At 43.8% G+C, this 14,304-nt stretch overlaps 1 protein-coding gene across 1 annotated transcript in view; it reads left to right on the top strand.

Annotated features, from left to right (window-relative positions):
• Nucleotides 1-322: 322 nt before the first annotated feature.
• Nucleotides 323-14,304, top strand: part of CAPN5 (calpain 5) — a 160,626-nt gene continuing 146,644 nt past the window's right edge. The window contains 1 exon segment of the mRNA XM_078156930.1: nt 323-499. The gene's annotated coding sequence lies outside the window, so the exon portion shown is untranslated.

A 14,304-nucleotide genomic window follows, 5' to 3' on the forward strand; every position in this document is an offset into this window, starting at 1 on the left:
GTCCTCCTGACTCCAGGTTTGTTGCTCTCTCTGTGCTCCATCTAGCTGTAATAACGATAGCTTATATTTATGTACTTCTTTACCATAGCCCTAAGGGGAAGGTATTATTTATTAACTGTCTTCTATGACTAAGGAAAGGGGCCCAGGGAGGGGAAGTCACTTGTCCAAAATCATAAGGCTAGTTGGCAGGAGGACTCCATATCCCGGTCAGCTGACTTCAAGTGCAATGATGCCTTGAGGCTGAGGAAGAGAATCAGCACTGACCAGATCCAGAGAAGTAAGGAACTTGCAGTCAGACTGGGAGTTTCCTTCGGAGGCAGCGAGGCATGCAATACAGAGAGACTGCTGATTCGGGAGGCCAGAAGGCCTGCTTCTGCTGCACATTAGCTACGTGACCAGTAAGTCTCTGGGAAACTCAATTTCCTAATCTGTACTAATGAGGATATTCATACTTGGGCCCTCCCCCACAAAGGAAGAAGGATGAAGTGGAGGTTTCTTGGTAAGTCAGAATCTTCCTCATCCCCACTGGGTCCCTGGCCCAATGAATAGAATGAATGCATGTGAAAACACTGAACTACCATATTTGTCCAAGATAAAGCTGTTTACTGGGTGACCTGGGGGGACTAAGTCTGTGGTGTTGCCTTAGACTTTGTCAAAGGGACCTTAACCCCTGTTTTCTCAGCTTTTCCCCATTCCCCAGGGTAAGATAGTTGAGGTCAGGGACATTTATTTTTATTTTTTGCTTTGGATCCCTAGTGCCTATGGAACTGAACAGTAATAAAGGCAGTACGGTACAATGGAAAGAGCACTTTGGAGTCTGAGACCTGGGTTCAAATTCTGCCTCTGATGCTTATTACCTGTGGAACCTTGGGCAAGTCACTGAAGCTATCTGGGCCTCAGTTTCCTCATCCATAAAATGAAGGATTTCACCAGATGGCTTCTGAGGTCCCTTCCCGATTTAGAACCATGAGCCTATGAGATAATGTACATAAAGTGCTTGGCAAACCTCAGCGCCATGATGTAGTGCCTAAGACAGACCTGGGACCTGCAGTCAGTCAGTCAATAAGCCTGGCACACAGAGCTACGCACCAAGCACTGTGCTGAGCAATGGAGAGACAAAGAAAGGCAAAAAACAGTCCTACCCTCAAGGAGCTCACAGTCTAATGGGGGGGGGGACATGCAAACAACTGCCTGGAAACAGGCTATATACAGGATAAACTGGAAATAATCAACAAAGGGAAGGCACTAGTATTAAGAGGGATCAGGAAAGTCTTTCTGTAGAAGGTGGGATTTCAGCTGGAACTTGAAGGAAGCCAGGAAGGAGGCAGAGACAAGGAGGGAAAGCTCTCCAGGCAGAGGGGACAGCCAATGAAAATGTCCAGAGTCAAGAAACGGAGCATCATGTGTAAAGAACATCATTGTATGTAGTGTATGTAGTGAAAAGTAAGGCGTAAGAAGACTGCAAGGGTAGGAAGAGGCCGGATGATAAATGGCTCTGGCCATCAACCAGAGGACTTTATATTTGATCCAGGGAGCCACTGGAGTTTATTGAATAGGGGGGTAATTTGGTCACATGAAGTCTAGTATTCTTACTCCACCACATGGTGGCCATCAGACAAAAACTTAGAAAAGTTTCCAAGAATGGATCTGTCTTCACGGTGCCCTCCAATCCCTCCGTCCCTCAATTCTTTTGTAAGCTATACCTCTGTATTAACTATATTCTCCTACCTTCCCTATCTTTTTTTTTGTTATACGTACACAATCATATTAATCACATTAGTCATGTTGTGAAAGAAGAATCAGTACAAAAGGGAAAAACCATGAAAAAGAAAAAATGAAAAAAGAGTGAAAATAGTGTGTTCAGACTCCATGGTCCTTTTTCAGGCTGTGGATAGCATTTTCCAGAATGAGTCTTTTGGAATTGTCTTAGATCATTGTATTGCTGAGAAGAGCTAACTCTCTCATGGTTGATCATTGCACAATGTTGCTGTTACTGTGTATAATGTTCTCCCGGTTGTGCTCACTTCACTCAGCATCAGTTCACATAAGTCTTTCCAGGCTTTTCTGAAACCATTCCCCCCATCATTTCTCATAGCATAGTGGTATTCTGTTACATGTATATACCACAACTTGTTCATCCATTCCCCAATTGATTGACATCCCCTCAATTTCCAATTCTTGGCCACCAAAAAATGAGCTACTATAAATATTTTTGTACATTTGGGTCCTTTTGTATTTTTTATGATCTCTTTGAGATGTTACAGACCTAGTTGTGATATTGCTGGATCAAAATTACCTTCACCATCTTGACCCCATGGTGAACCAGTTCAACTCTGCATTGTCTAAAACTGAACACGTTATCTTTCCCCTAGAACCCTCCTCCTTTCCAAACTTCTGTAGCACCGCTATTTTCCCTGGGGCTCCAAGCCCTCATCTTTAATCTGTTATTAAGCCCTATCAATTTCACCTTTGCAACATCTTTCTTATACACCCCTCCTCTCTTCTGCTACTGTCCCTATTGTAGTACCAGGTTCGCATCATCTCATGTCCAGACAATTGCAATAGCCTCATGGTTGGTCTGCTCATCTCAAGTTTCTCCTCACTCCAGCCCATCCTTCATTCAACTTCCAATATAATTTTTCTAATGCACAGGTCCAACAATATCATCTTCTCCCACCTCCTTACTCAGTGGATTTCTATCACCTCCAGGATCAAATATAAAATCCTCTGTTTGGCATTCAAAGCCCTTTATGACCTAAGCATATACTATGTGCCAGGCACATTATCTCATTTGATCCTCACAATAACCCTGGAAGAAGGTGCTATTGTTATGCCCATTTTATAGTAGAGGAAACTGAGGCTGACAGAGGTTAGGTGACTTTTCCAGGGTCACACAGTTAGAAAGGAATTGTCTGAGGCCAGGTTTGAACTCAGGTCTTTCTGTCTCCAGGCCTAGTACTATCCACTGAGGCACCTGTAAAAGGGCTCTATAAATCATCTTGTCCAATTCCCTTATTTTATATATGAAGAAACCTAAGGCCAAAGAGGTTAAGTGGATTGACTAAAGCAGGGGTGGGGGAACTTGAGACTTTAAGGCCACATGCAGCCTTCTAGGTCCTTGGATGCAGCCTTTTGACTGAGTCCAAGTTTTACAGAACAAATCCTTTTACTAAAGGGATTTGTTCTGTGAAGTTTGGATTCGGTCAAGGGCCACACTTGAGGACCTAGAGGTCCACAGGTTCCCCACCCCTGTAAAAGGTAGTATGTGGCAGGACTAAAATTTGAACCCAGATCTTCTGACTCTCAACCCACTTCTTCCAAAAGATGGTGCTGTTCTGTCCACTCTAGAGGTCTTTAGGCAAATGTGATATTATAACTTTGGAGGTATGCTTCAGAAGGGATTTTTTTTTTAATGACAAACTAAATCTCTCTAATATGTCATCTCTTCCAACTGTGAGTCTGTGGATCCATGACCCAAATGTTCTTTCCTGCGATCCTCCCTCTTGGCCTCCCTATCCTTTCAAGGCTGTGTGTGGATAACTGGGGAGAAAGACATGCAAGTGAGATGAGAACACCTGGGAAAATGGGGAAGCCAAAATAGGGAGTGATGAAGAGAGAAAGACAAGGAGACAAGGTGTTAGGGAATCATGGGGCTGAGGTGAGAGAAAGGAAGGGGGAGGCCAGAACCCTTCGGGGAAGATGGGGGAGAAAGAGAAAGGGAGATGGCAGGCAGAGACGAGGACCAAGAAACTCCAGAGAGTGGTAAAAAGAGAGGGAGATCAGAGATGGGGACTGGAAGACGAAGTGATGAGATGGAAGATGAGCAGAAAGGGGAAATGGGAGAAGGGATATAGGAAGTGAGGAAGAGGGAGTAAAAATGGGATGGGGATTAGGGTGTGAGGGGAAAGGGGGGGACTGGGAGAAGACTGATAGAGTCCAGTGTCAGGGAAAGGTTTAAGAGAGAAAGAGTAAGAGGGAAACTCGAGGAGAAAGGGAAACGTGGAAGTAAGAAATTGGGAGAGAAAGGGGGGCACAAAAGGAAAGAGGATCGTCGATCACAAAAGTTTCTTTTTCTAACTCAGTCCCTGACCCTTCCCGCCCCTTTCCCACTTCGCTAGCTCTAACCCCGGAGGCCCCCTCGGTTCCCTAGCAGCCTCTCTTTTTGAACAAGTCCGCATGCGCGGCTTCCGCCACTTCCCCTCCCCACCCGTTTCGTCCCCTCTGAGGCCCCTCCCCTTGTCCTGATTGGATTGGAGGGCTGGGGCCTCAAGCGCCAGAACCCTTCGGGGATCGTAAGCAGGAGGAGTTGGCGCTGCAGCCTCTGAGCCTCTGCCTTAGCGGCGGGAGTACCTGGCTGGCCGAGACACCTTCCCTCTACACAGCACACTGCCACCGCTGCTACTACCACTGCCACTGCCACCAATCGGGAGCGAGCCCACGTCTGGCGACAGCCGCACCTTCGGCTCCTTCCTGCCCAGGATCCTGCCTCCCCTGACTGCCGGGCTTGCAAGCCTCAGGTAGGAGGCTCCTTCGGAGTCCATTGAGCGGTGTGTGGTTGTGTTTGTGCGCGCCCGTTGTGTATGTGTGTGCGTCGAGGGGTGTGTGTGTGTGTGTTTGTGATGTTCATGCGGTGCCAATGCATGGTGTGTGAAGTGGCCATGTGCTGTGTGTAGTTTCTGTGGGGGTTTATGTGGTGTGTGGAGTCTATGTGTGTCTGTGGTGTCATTATGCATGATTTATATATAGGCTGACTGTGGTTTGTAGCGGGAGTGTATATATATAGATATATATATATCTATATATATATCTATATATATAGATATATACACATACAGGGGTGTGTAAGAGACAGTGTGTGTACATACAGTGTCTGAGAGACTGAGAGAGTGTGTGTGGTGTATATACAGTTTGTGGTCTGAAGCAGGAGCATATATATATTTGGGGGTGTGTCTGAGAGAAACTGAGTGTGTGGTATCATTGTGAGTGGTTTATATATAGCCTGTGTGGCCTATAATGGGAGTGTGTACATGGGGGTGTGTCTGAGAGAGAGAAAGAGAGAGAGGGAGAGAGAGAGAGTGTGTGTGTGTGTGTGTGTGTGTGTGTGTGTGTGTGTGTGTGTGTGTGTAAGAAGGCTGGCGAGAGAAGGGGTGTGTGGTGTTTGAGGGAAAGTCAATTTAACAAGTATTCAAGCATTTATTAAGCACCTACTAAGTGCTTGGCAAAAGGAATACAAAGGAAAAAAGGAAACAGTCTGCTCTTATGTGTGTGGTGTGTATATCTGGTTAGTATTTGGGTGTGGAGGAGAATAAAAGTGGTGGGAAATGGATTTGATGAAGCTGTGATGTGTGCGCGTAATTGTGAAGTTGTGTTGGGTGAGATTGGGGTTTAAGTGAGATTGCGAGGGAGTGCGTGTGGTATGTGAGACTGAGAGATGCCAGGTGTGTGTGTGAGATTGAAAATGGTTGGTAAGTGTGTGAGTGGTGTGTGTTTGTGTGAATGTGTGGTCTGTAAGTGTGAGACCGAGAGTAAGTGATGTGTTTAGTGTGAGACTGTGAGTGTGGTGTGAGAGATTGGGAGCATGCGGTGTGAGATTGTGAAAGTCTGGTGGTATGTAACTGAGATTGTGAGAGATGGAGCTGGAGTGTATGTGTCATTTGAGACGGAAACCCCAAATCACAACTCCCTACCCCAGGAAGTGTCCCCCTGTTAGGGGGCCTCCTTGAGGAGGAGGCTATGGTGTGGGGGAGGGAGGCCGAAGGAAGGAATCTGTTTGTTTTGTTATGAACTACGTGACCATGACCGAAATTTCCCCCTCCCCCCTTCCCTGCCTCTTCAGAGACCCCTGGGAGCTGGGCCTTGGTGGTGGTGTTCATTCCCCTCCCTCCCCCACCTTGTTTGCTTTCCCTTCTCTGACCTCATTTTGAGTTATGGAGGAAAAGTCCCACCTCCCTGCCCCCTCCTCCTTCCATCCACTGACGATTTACAGCTGCAAGGAGCCTCAGAGATCCTGGAGCCCAGCCCCCTCATTTTATAGAGTGTGTAAGAGAGGAGGCCCACAGAACTGAAGTGACTTGTGTGCATTTAGTGGAAGGCCTGTTGCATTATACGATGGAGTCCTGTGATCAGATCCCTGCCTGGAGGCTGTATAACCCTGGGAAAGTAAATTCCTGAGCTTCAGTTGCTTGTCCTGTAAAGTAGAGGGAAAAAATAGTACTTACGCTATTCTAGGCTATCAGAAGGTAAGAGAGAAGGGGAAGGGAATAAGCATTTATTAAGCATCTACTTACTATGTCCTGGCACTTTGCTAAGCACTTTTTACAAATATTTTCTCGTTTCATCTTCACAACAACCCTGTGGAATATATTCTACTCTGATCCTCATTTTACAAGGAAGAAACTGAGGCTGGGAGAAGTTAAGTGACTTACCTGGGGGTCACCCAGCTAGTGTCTGAGGCTGGATTTGAACTCCAGCCTTCCTTACTCCAGGGGAACCCATTGCTCTCTCCACCTAGCAGAGCCACTTGGCAACCTCCAGAAGAAAAACTTGAATTATTCGTCTATTATATTCATCCAAAGTTACACAGCAAGTGGTGTACTATTCCAATCTGGGGGAGGGAGGAATTAAAAATACATGGCTTTTTCTAGGATCCCATGCTCACAACCTCTCCTCCCTGGTCCAGTCACTCTTCTTTTTTCCAATTCTTAACACTCCCTTAATTGTCCTTCAGTGCTTCTAAGGGCTTAATTTCCTTTGCCTACCTGCTCCCTGGTTCCCCATCTTTAGGGATTTGATCCCCAAAGGAAGCATGAAGCTTCTTTTCTTTCTCTCCCTTCTTGGCTAGAAGCTAAGCCTCCATAAATCCCTAGTTCTAGAGGGAAAGAGCTCTGAACTTGGAGTCAGAAAGACCTGGAGTCAAATGTAACTTTCATCATTCAATGGAATTAAGTCACCAGGCAAAAAGTCTGTCCTCTCCCTGGCCTTGTTTCTTCGTCATTTGTAAAATGGGGATAATACCAGTATCTGTAATAGCTACCCCAGAGGATAGTTGTGAGTATCCAACTCACAAATACCTAATGTGAGGTCATTTATGAAGTACTGGATAAGTACTGGATAACTGCTCTACTCTGATCTGATTGTTTAAGGGAATGCCAGGAGAGGGAGTCTGCAATACCTCAGGCTCTCTGCTAGATTGCTAGACAATCTGGGCACACTGGATTTGGAGCCAGGGAACCTGGTTCACATTCTAGCGAGCTGCAACTTGCGTGTTGTTGGCCAAATCGTTGGCCTTCTCTATGCCCCAGTAAAGGAAGGAGTTGGACCAGATGGTCTTTCAGATTTCTTCCAGCTTCTAGCATTTTATGTGAAGAGATCACTTCCATCTCTGTAATTCTGTGTTCCGAGGTCTCTTCCGATTGTGACATTTTATGTTCTGAGGTTCATTTCAGCTCTGACGCTCTGTGTTCTTGTATTTTAGTTCCATCATTCAGTTCTATGGTCCTTTCTAGCCCTAAATCCTATAATTAATAAGCAATAAACTATCTCTGAGCGACTTTGAGAAATCTCCTTTTTTTAGGGGAGGCAGTCTTGGTTCTGCTAAGTTTGCCTCTTTTCACCTGTCTCCCACCCAATGAAGAACTGTCTTTGAATGGCTTCCAGCCACAGCCACTCCTTAAAAATTTCTATATGCCATAAGTAGGTATGAAATAGGGAAGGAAAAGAAATATAAGATCTGGTACGTGGATGTATGCTGTCCCTACCTCAAGGAGTTTCCACTTGGTTCTGCGGGGTGGTGCAGTAGACTGAGTTTTGGACCTGAAGTTAGGAAGACCTGAGTTCAAATGCTGCCTCAGACACTTAGCTGTGTGATCTTGGACAAGTCACTTGTCCCTCTGTGTCTGTTTTCTCCTCTGTCAAATGAGACCTGCCTCTCTGGATTGTTGTGAGGATCAAATGAAATAACACATAAAGTACTTTGTAGACTTCAAACTTCTACATGAATAAGTATAAGAATAATTATTATTAATTAATAATTTTAATTGATAGTGACTTAATTATTGTTAATTTTATTATTAAATAATAAATTATAACACGATTAGAATAAATTAACAGTAAGTATTAACACTAATAATTAAATTAATATTAATTTTATTATTAATATTAATTATAATTAGGGAACTCAATCTGGCTAGTCCTTGTGTGCTAAAATATGTGATAAGACTTAAGTGCTATAGGGAATTCAGAGAAAGATCTGGGAAGGCTTCATGGAAGAGGGGGTCCTTGAAGAATGGGTAGGATTTGTTCTTGAACATTCCATAGCTCTTAGCAGACATTTATAAAGTGCCTATTATGTGCAAAACCCTATGTTCTGATCCTTGGGATGAGGGAAATGAGATTACAAAGTATAGCTAACCAAATTCTTGCCATAATGCAGTTTATAATCTAGTAGTGTATTTATTTCAGTACTTCTAGGGAACTGTGATGTCATCAGTGTGGACAGAGATTTCAGCTCCTTAGCGGCTGGTTTTGTAAATTGCTTTAGCCAGAAGAAGTCATCCTTTGGTGTTGGTGAATCTTCTTATGATAAACTTTTCCATGATATATTTCCCCATGCTTTGTTATCAGATGAAAGAGACACATAGTTGATCATCTTCCCTCTGAGATTCTCTCCCATTTACTATATACAGAATAATTATAATTAGATAGTATTTATATTATGTAGTCTGTACCTACTTATTTGCATGTTCTCTCCTCCATTAGAACATGACCTCGTTGAGGGCAGGGTTGGTGTTTTTGCCTTTCTTGGTGTCTGTTGCACTTAGCTTGTGCCTCCCACATCAATGCCTAATAAATGCTGGTCGATAGCCTGACCAAATTACTGGGCCTGTACTGGAAGACTTCCCAGCTTGGTACAACCCAACCAGAGCTTCTCACCTCAGGGGCAAAACCTTTGAGAACCTAGGGATCACCTCCATGGCCCAGTGAGGCATTGGACAAGGACTTTAAGGAAAGGATAGAAAAATATGATAGAAATTGATAAAGGGCCGAGAGGACTATGGAGTGCTCTGGAAAGAGTGGTATTGATGGGGACAGAGTAGCATACTGGGGAAGGCTTCATAGAAGAGGGAGCCTTTGATCTGGGCCTTGAAGGATGAGGCACATGCCGACAAACAGCAGAGTCTGGGGGCAGTACTGACATGGGCTGTGTTTGGGGGAGGGGGCCAGAAGAAGCAGGAGAGAGCTGTGCAGATTGACTGAAATGGAGAATCCATGGAAGTGGGAGGGGAAAGTAGTGGGAGGTATGCCTGGAGAGGGAGACTGGAGCCCAATTTTAGAGGAGAGAGGATTAGGGGCATTCCAGAGGGGGAGTACTATGTGGGCCTGGGGAAAAGAACAGCTGTCCCTAGGCAGTTTGGGAAGGAGCTCATCTTGAATTGGATGGGTCATTTGGAGACATTCCTTTATGTCTGGGGTTCTGGTGTACTTAGTTTTTAAGTATATTGGTAACTATTTCAGTATAGTTTCCTTTGTAATCTTTGTATTTCATGCAATTAATAACATTATTCTGAGAAGGGGTCCATCTGATTGCTAAATGAGTCCGTGGAGTCAGAAAATATTAAGAAAAACAGCAGCCACTCTGTTTATTAGTAGTGAGCTCTACCAGAGATGGGTAAGACTTCGGTTGTGCTCAAGGGGCTCACATTCTTCTATTGGGATAAGCAGATATACACAACCCCAAGTACAAGGTAGAATTTTAATCAATGCCTCTTCCTCTTTCCTCCCAACCTTCCCTCATTGTGTCTGATCTGGAATGGGTGGAAATACAACATGGAATGAGTTGGGAATACAACAGAAACTGGGTTCAAGTGCTGGCTCCTGGTGTGACCCAGGGCAAGTCTAGATCCATTTCAGAGTTGGAAGGACCCTTGGAAGCTACTAGTTCCAGCCTCCTCATTTTATCGATATGCAGGAAACCAAAGCTCTTAGAGGTTCAGTGATTTTCCCAAAGTCACACAGGGAGAGGCCAAGAAAGGATTTGCACTCAAGTCTTCTGACTCCAATTCCATTGTTCTTTCCCCTAAACCCAACTGCAAGTCATTTCTTCTCTTTGAGTCTTGGATTTCTTATCTGGAAAATAAGGATAAAACGGCTTGGGCATTGCAACCCCCCTCCCACCCCCACCCCAGCTGAGAGGACTGAGTTTTGTAAGCTTTAAAATGCTGTGGAAGTGGAGCTCCTGCTGGAAGTAGAGGAGGTGGGGCAGGAGACAAGAACAAGTTGGGGCTAATCTTTAATCCTAAACTCCATTCTAGATCCAAATCCTATGATACTTTTTCTTTCTTTTGTGTGCTCATCTTCATTCCTCTCCTTCTCAGCCCATGCTGCCTTCATCTACCCAGGCATGCCTCTTCATTCATTTGGACTCCCCACTCCTTCCCCAGTATTGTTCTCCATCCTCCCCTCCTAACAAAACCTAATCATTATTGGATTTATTTGTTAGAACCCCTGTCCCTTGTAACTTAGAAACTCATCTGGTAGACCTGTCTGGCCCGGAGTCAGAAAGAGCTGAATTCAAATCTAGCCTCAGACACTTACTAGCTGAGTGACCCGGGGCAAGTCACTTAACTCTTTGCCTCAATTTCTGCATCTGTAAAATGAGTTGGAGAAGGAAATGGCAAATCAGTATCTCTGCCAAGAAAACCCTAAAATGGTATCATAAAGAGCTGGACATTAATAAAACGCCTAAACATCAACAATAATATTGTAAGGTGTTCGTTGAAGTTGATTCCTTCAAAGCATTACTCTGACTGTTCAAAGAAAGACCCGTCTAGGTTGGAAGCAGAGGTCTATGGCCTTTTTTAGTCTCTTTGTGGAACTTGGCCTACAAGAATAAAATGTCATCGTCTTGAGGCAAAGTTTGTTTTGCAATTTGTTTCTACGTGTATTTAGTAGTAATATGTGTTGAATTCAATTGACTTAAAAGAGAAATTGAGGTCTGCCCTTCAGTCCTATCCATATACATGCATATGTATATATGTGTGTGTATGTATGTGTATATATGTATGTACACATACATATATGTGGAAAGTCTTTTGTTAACAGAAAGCCCTTCTGCTTAAGACAATGGCCAAATTCTTTTGCTGACCTGGGAGTTTCAAAGAATCTAAGCATCCTTGAGATGAGAACACAGACTGGCAGGATGGAGGCCTGAGAATGTCTGAACTGTAAGGGATTTTAGGGCATTGAATGTTAAGGGCTATAAAGACTCTTAATAGAATCATAGTCTTGAAGACTATGAAACTGTCTAAGTCTAGGCTAACCCTCCCCATTTTACAGATGAAGAGACGGAGGCCTAGAGATATTGTGTCTTGCCCAAAGTCACAAGCAGTATACATCAGAGACTGGATTTGAGCCTGGGTCCTTTGATTCAGAGCCAGTGCTCTTTCTAGAGTTCATACTGCTCATAATTATAATTAAGATCACATATTTCTATATCAAGTTTCTTACCATCCTCATAACCATCCTCATAAAGGAGGTGCTGCAAATATTATCTTCATTTTACAAATGAGGAAAACTGAGGCTGAGAGAGATGAAGTGTCTTGTTAATGGTTACACAGCTGGTAAATGTTGGAGTCGACAAATTCATAAATGGGGGGCAGGATAAAATGAAGGGAAATATAGTTAGTTTTTTACAGCATGACTACTATCGAAGTGTATCGAGTTGCTTGCCATCTCAGTGAGAGTGGTTGGGGAGGGAGAAAGGGAGAGAATTTGGAACCCAAAGTTCTAAAAACAAATGTTAAAAATTGTTTTCACATGCAACTGGGAAATAATATATACAGGCAATGGGGTATGGAAATCTATCCTGCCCTACAGGAAAATAGAAGGGGAAGAGGATAAGAGAAGGGGTGGGGGAGATAGAAGGGAGGGCAGATTAAGGGAAGGGGTATTCAGAATGCACATTGTCTTGGGGTGGGGGGAGGGACAAGATGGGGAGAAAATTTGGAACTCAAAATCTTGTGGAAGTGAATGTTGAAAATTAAAAATAAATAAATTAATACAAAAAGACATATTCAAGTGACCCTTTCAGCTCTAAAAGTGTCCTATGACCCTTTGTCACTTTCCTGCTCATGAAGCTTCAGTTTCTCCTTGCCTGTTGCCTGTAGGATAAATGGCAAGCTCCAGTGGCCCACCATGGAAAGCCCTTCTCCTTCTGGCTCCAGCCTCTCTTTCTAGACTTAATTCCCTTTTCTACCCCTTACATACTTTGTATTCCAAACTGTATTCCCTACTGTTCCCTATACATGACATTCTATCCACCTCTGTGCTTTTGTATGTATTTCCTATGTCTGGGAGACTCCTTTTTTCTCACCTCTCCTTCCTAGAATTCCTTCCTAGTTCAGAGTTCAGATCAAGTACAGCTTCCAACATAAATAAGGCTGTTACTGATAAGACCCTCCCTGACAAATGCTTTTACATTTACCTTGTATATATTTTTATCCCCTTCTCTGTGTGTGTGTATCTCCACAGGATGTAAGTGCTTTGAGAGCAGAGACAGTTTCATTTTTTTGACTTTGTTTCCCCAGCACCTAGGACAGCGCCTGGCACACAGTAGGCACTTCATAAGTGCTAACTGAATTAAACTGAATAATGATTTCTAATTCCTTTGACACGATTGAATTCTTTCAGGCTATTTAGCTCTTCCCTTAGAAAGCTCTCCCTGTCCTGGTCAATAATTTAATTCACTTCAACAAAGTGCATTTATCAAGCACTTAGAGACTGAATCTGGTGCTTGGTGCTAGGAATACAAAGATTGATGCTGCACAGACCCTGTCCTCCTGGCTACAGTCATAGAATCCTAGATTGTCATAATGGGAAGGAGCTGTTGTTACAGGGCTCAGCCAAGTCCCCATCTCATCCTTCCCCCAACTTTTGCCAACCCTACTTATTTGATAGGTGATGAGCCCAGAGGGCCCAGAGAGGCTACGTAGGAAGTGAATGGCAGAGCAGGGACCCAAACCTTGATCTCCTGCCTCCCAGGCCGGCTTTTTCTACTGGGCTGTACCATATAAGCTTCCTTCTTATTCTTTTCCGAAGGACTTTGTTGCTTCCTATGCCATTCTGGGCCCAGGGCCTGATACTGTGGTATGAACCATTTGATGCCCAACATTCTTCCCATGGATGCTTGTGTTTTTCTTTAACCAAAAGAATTTATCTCTAATGGTAGAATTTCAGACATCAGCAATAGGATAGGGGTGGTGTAGATTCTGGAGGAAGGAGTGTGATAGGGACTACTGGTGCCTTTCAAATTGTATTATACAAATGACTGTCTCATGCAAGCCATTGGAATTTGGCCAAAGATGCTGTATGTTCAGTGGAAGGGAAAGGGAGGCTGCTAAGGAAATGGCTTCTCTGAATATTATAATGATAACACATTTATAGAAAGACAGTTCAGTTGAATATTTATTAAACATCACATGGTATGGTTTTAGATTTTAATATTATCTATATTCTATTTTATTTTTATTTATTTTTTCAAATATTTCCCAATTGCGTCTTAATTGATCCCAGCTTACTCTGAAGTGTTGCACCAGGACTCAGGAGATGCTCAGCTCCCTTTGAGGTTTATCTAGTTCAGAGAACCCAGTGCCTGAGCTAGAGCCTCCAGGCTGAAAGATGTATTATGTCTTCATTCAGGTCCTGGCACCCAGGCAGGAATAATGATGTTGAGAAATCATTACTCATGCATGGTCCTCAAGGCTCTGTGAAGTAGGTAGGGCAGGAATTAACATGAGAGCTCAATGGTATATAATGGAATGAATATTGACCAGCCTGGGAATCAGGAAACCTGCCTTCTAGTTCTGGCTTTGTCCCTAACTTGTCTTGTGGCCTTTGCTGATTCTCTCTCCTTTTCTTGGCTCCGCTTTGCTCAGAGTGAAGGGGTTGAATGAGGTGGTCTCTTCCAGGGATGACATTCTTGAATTCAGTGAGTCTGTGCCCACTTGACAGATAGGAAAGACAAGGCCCAGAGGAATAAGGTGAATTTTCTAAAGTCACACAATGAGTTGGTGACATCAGCTGGGTCTAGAGCCTAGGTCAAGGGCTCTTAACTAGTGGCAGACTAAGTGAAGTCTATGGGCCCCTTGGCAGAATAATGTTTTTGTTTTTGTTTTGGAGGCAGTTGGGGTTAAGTGACTTGCCCAGGGTTACATAGCTAGTAACAGTTTGAGACTGGATTTGAACTCAGGTCCTCCTGACTCCAGGGCCAGTACTTGTGACATCTAGTTGCCCCAAAATGATGTTTTT

Source organism: Phascolarctos cinereus, unplaced genomic scaffold (genome assembly GCF_003287225.1).
Source record: "Phascolarctos cinereus isolate Bilbo 61053 unplaced genomic scaffold, phaCin_HiC Scaffold_726;HRSCAF=1367, whole genome shotgun sequence".
Taxonomy (NCBI): Eukaryota; Metazoa; Chordata; class Mammalia; order Diprotodontia; family Phascolarctidae; genus Phascolarctos; species Phascolarctos cinereus.